We start from the raw sequence: 4,675 nt of genomic DNA, 5'->3' as shown, positions 1-4,675 counted from the left end.
CCATGTTCTGTGCCCCTCACCCTCAGCATGGAGCCCCACTGCATGGGGGCCGGTGTGGGGTTTGGGAATGGAATGTTAGGGCAGAGGGGGCTGGGACATCAGGGCCAGACCAGGAGGAGCCTCAAAGGCAGACAGAATGGCCTGGGCTCTGTCTTCTGGGTCATGGAGCGCCTGAGGGGAGGGGGCCAATGAGGAAGGAGGGGCAAACCAGGGTTTTGGGAAAGGGATGTGTCTGGTGGTCAGAAAAGGAGACCCTGGAGGCAGTGGGGCCAGCAGGAGGCTGCCCAACCATCTGATCATCCGAGGAAGAGCAGTGAGAGCGAGTCACGGGGCGTGGAGGGGGCGATGACAGGGCCAGAAGGTGGTCTTCAGGGCCCCTCTCACCAGGGCCTGCCTCAAGGTCCTGCCCACCTCTGACCTGCCTGGAATCATTACCACCTTTGGTACCTGCCCTGATGAGTCAAACCCCAGGCCTTGGGGTGCCGTGGGGAGGAGCTCTTGAGTCAGCCAGGCTGGCCCCAATCCCTCTGTACCACGGAAGCCGTGGGGCTGCTGTCCAGCTCCAGATGGGTCCTTCTCTTCCCTGGGCCATTCATTGGGAACGATGCCACCCACTCCTAGGCTGTTGTGAGGATCAGAGGAAGCAGCCCATGCAAACTGCCTGGCACAGCGGGTTCTTGAGAAATAACATCAGCCCCCATCTCGCAAGGGCAGAGAGATGTGAGGGCGACTGACAGGTTCCTGGCTAGGGCCCCAAGGCCTGGTCTTGTTACGACGATGGACCGCAGGCCATTCATCTCTTCCATTTGTGGGGATAAAAAATAGGTATGAAGGTGCTGGGGATGGGTGCTGGGGACACAGCCTGCCTCTAAGGCTCTCCTGGGTTCTGGGGTGAGTGCACTGGTGGGGCTGCACAGGGACCTGTAGGGTCACCGAGGAGGCAGGACAGGCATCTGGAGGATGTGTAGGAGTCAGCTGGGCCAAGAGGAGCCACAGCGCTGAGGGCAGGGGGACAACACAGGAGCTGAGGGTATGGGGTTCAAGGACCAGGGAGAAGCCAAGGTGGCCAGAGCACAGAGATGGGTGAGGTGGGGAGGTTAGTATGAGCTTGGAGACATGGGCCAGGCCAAATCACACAGGCCCTTGAGAGTCATGGTGGGGAGACATGCTGGTAGTGGGGAGCCATGGAGGGTTTTAGAGCATGGGAGAAGTGGTGAAGGTGTGGGCTGACCATGGAAAGATCCTACATGATTTGGAGCACAGCAGGGGCATGTCATTTTAAGATTGCCGTTTTAGAAAGGTTTTCCTGGATGAGATGGAGGGGAGTGCAGCAGCTGGAGGCAGGTGCCAGGGCTCAGGGCAGAGGGAGTTGGGACCTGCTGGGGCAGGGGCCGAGAGGGCTTCTGTCGCTGCTGGAATGGATCTTGCAGATGTTCTTGTCCCTGATGCCTTTCAGCTAACAGAGACCCCTCTCTTCAGAGCAGCCTGAACCTCCTTCCCCCAATCACAGATTTTGCTGCTTTTCTTATTTCACCCTTGGGAGAAAAAGCCCACATTGTGCTCTTGATAACCTTTTCTTTGCATTTGTGCAAGTGGACCTTTTTTTTTTTTTTTTTTTTTTTTTTGAGACTGAGTCTCACTCTGTCACCAAGGCCCGAGTGTGGTGGCACGATCTCAATTCACTGCAACCTCCGCCTCCCACGTTTCAGTAATTCTCCTGCCTCATCCTCCTGGGCAGCTGGGATTACAGGCACACACCTCCACGCCCAGCTATATATATATATATTTGTATTTTTAGTAGAGACGGGTTCATCATATTGGCCAGGCTGGTCTTGAACTCTTGACCTCAGGTGAGCCACCTGTCTCAGCCTCCCAAAGTGCTAGGATTACAGACGTGAGTCACCACGCCCGGCTTAAGTGGGCAATTTTGTCCAGCTTTTGTAGCCTTGTTGCTTGCTCTATAGGTTTTAAATTATTCATTCAACAAATGTACTGAGCATGAGTTCTTTGCTGGGCTGGGCTGGAGTGGGACTGGCTGGGAAGGGGCAGGGGCCAGGCTGAGGAGCCTGGCTAGGGAGCTGCAGGTCCCCAGTGTGGAGGTCACCACCTTTGGGAAGTCACCTCTAATCCCCCAGGTAGGGCTTACCCCTGTGTCTCCTCAGCCCCTGTTCTTCCCTCCAGGCATTGGCTATGCTCGTGAACCTGCTGGTCGATGTCAGGCCTGACCAGCTGCCCACCTAGGACCCAGGACGTCCACCTAGCCTGTCTGCTGGGTGCCCCCTTGTCTCCTGCTGCCCAGCATCGTGGTTTCCACATACCCTCCTGTCTTCCCTTCTCCTCCATAACCCTCATCTTTCCTCCACCTCCTGTTCTCCATCACCTTTTCTTTCTCAGTCACCTCCTCTTCTCCATCATCCTCTCTGTCACTTCTTTTTCCTCTTACTCTCCTTTGTCACCTCCCCTCCTTTGTCAGTAGATGGGAGAGGCCCATAGGATTCTGCTCTTTTTGTCTGCCAGCCCCTGACACATTGGGCTTCGCTGCTGGACTGGTAATGGGGAAAACACCGCCCTCGGCCCTGAGGGCCCATGCTCTGCCCCTGGACACTGTGCCACAGTCCCCAGGCCTGGGCAGCTATCACTGCAGAAATACCAGTGGCAGCCGCAGCTCTGCCTGTCCTGGCGCATCTTTGGACCCAGGCTGTGGAATGAGTATCTGGGCAGAGTGAGTGCAAAGCTTATAGGTCATGTCAGGAACAGAGGCAGTGTGGTGCATGCGAGGAGCCTGCCATTCCCAATCCCTGTGCCCTTTTCTGCCTCCATCACCAAGGCTGGAAAAGCCAGGTGGTCACTTTGCAGCTTCCCTCAGAGTTAGGAGCCTTCAGGCTAATTAGATCTAAGTGGAAATGTTCATGGACATTTCCAGGAGTTTTTGCTTTCCTGTTACACAGCACTGCTTCTTCCTTCTCCTCTTTGGACACAACCACAGTGCCTGGGGCTGCAGCAGCTGTCTTGGGACAATGAGGCAACAAGTCTGAGGATGAGAAACCAACCTGGAGAAGATGCTGTTCAGAAAAATAGGAAGTTGGCCGGGCGCGGTGGCTCATGCCTATAACCCCAACACTTTGCGGGGCAGAGGCAGGAGGATCACTTGAGTTCAGGAGTTCAAGACCAGCCTGGACAACTGTGAGGTCCCATCTCTACAAAAAATAAAAAATTTGGGCTGGTCACGGTGGCTCGTGCCTGTAATCCCAGCACTTTGGGAGGCCAAGGCGGGAGGATCACGAGGTCAGGAGTTTGAAACCAGCCTGACCAACATGGTGAAACCCCGTCTCTACTAAAAATACAAAAATTAGCTGGGTGTGGTTGTGTGCACCTGTAATGCCAGCTACTCAGGAGGCTGAGGTAGGAGAATCTACCTCAGGAGGCGGAGGTTGTAGTGATCTGAGATTGCGCTACTGCACTCTAGCCTGGCAACAGAGCGAGACTCCGTCTCAAAAAAAAAACCACACACACACACACATGCACACACAAACACAAACAAAACACTTGTAATCCCAGCACTTTGGGAGGCCAAGGTGGGTGGATCACGAGGTCAGGAGATCGAGACCATCCTGGCTAAAACTGTGAAACCCCGTCTCTACTAAAAATACAAAAAATTAGCTGGGCGTGGTGGCGGGCGCCTGTAGTCCCAGCTACTCGGGAGGCTGAGGCAGGAGAATGGCGTGAACCCGGGAGGTGGAGCTTGCAGTGAGCCAAGATGGCACCATTACACTCCAGCCTGGGCAACACAGCCGGACCCTGTCTCAAAAAACAAAAAAGGAAAAGGAAAAAAAGTACTGGTCTCAAACTGCTAACCTCAAGTGATCCGCCCACATCAGCCTCCCAAAGTGCTGGGATTACAGGCATGAGCCACTGCACCAGACCTCAAATCCACTCTAAAATAATTTTAGATATAATGCAAGGTTATGGTTTGTTTGTTTGTTTTTACTTTTTCTTTTTGAGACAGAGTCTCACTCTTGTTGCCTAGGCTGGGGCGCAATGGTGCAATCTTGGCTCACTGCAACCTCTGCCTCCCGGGTTCAAGCGATTCTTATGCCTCAGCCTCCTGAGTAGCGGGGATTACAGGCATGTGCCACCACACTCAGCTAATATTTTTGTATTTTTAGTAGAGACAGGGTTTCACCATGTTGGCCAGGCTGATCTCAAACCCCTGAGCTGAAGCAATCCACCTGCCTCAGCTCCCCAAACTGCTGGGATTACAGGCATGAGCCGCCACGCCCAGCCTCTCTTTGCATTAAAGCACTCCGTGCAGGGTTTGGATGCATCTTCTTTGACTATGAGCTGTTCTGGAAAACTCGATCACTTTCTCATTTGTTTAACATGCCAGGGTGTGAGGGTTTGGCCAACTATAGCTGAGATGGAACACAGTCCACAAGATCACCCTCACTTCTTCTTCTCCTCGTTTTTTTTTTTTTTAGCTAGAGATGAAGTTCTGCCATGTTGCCTAGGCTGGTCCCCAACTCCTGGGCTCAAGCAATCCACCTGCCTTGGCCTCCCCAAATGCTAGGATTATGGGCATAAGCCACCGTGCCCAGGCAACCACCCTCACTTCTTTTTTTTTTTTTTTTTTTTTGAGACAGAGTCTCACCCTGTCACCCAGGCTGGAGTGCAATGG

The 4,675-nt window shown here is 53.7% G+C and overlaps 1 protein-coding gene across 1 annotated transcript in view; it reads left to right on the top strand.

Annotated features, from left to right (window-relative positions):
- ZCCHC17 (zinc finger CCHC-type containing 17) overlaps window positions 1–4,675 on the top strand; it is a 168,444-nt gene that overhangs the window by 143,408 nt on the left and 20,361 nt on the right. The window lies entirely within an intron of this gene.

The sequence above is a fragment of the Macaca fascicularis genome, chromosome 1 (assembly GCF_037993035.2).
Source record: "Macaca fascicularis isolate 582-1 chromosome 1, T2T-MFA8v1.1".
NCBI classification, from domain to species: Eukaryota; Metazoa; Chordata; class Mammalia; order Primates; family Cercopithecidae; genus Macaca; species Macaca fascicularis.
The sequence above is the reverse complement of the archived record's forward strand: the minus strand, read 5'-3'. Positions and strand labels throughout refer to the sequence as shown.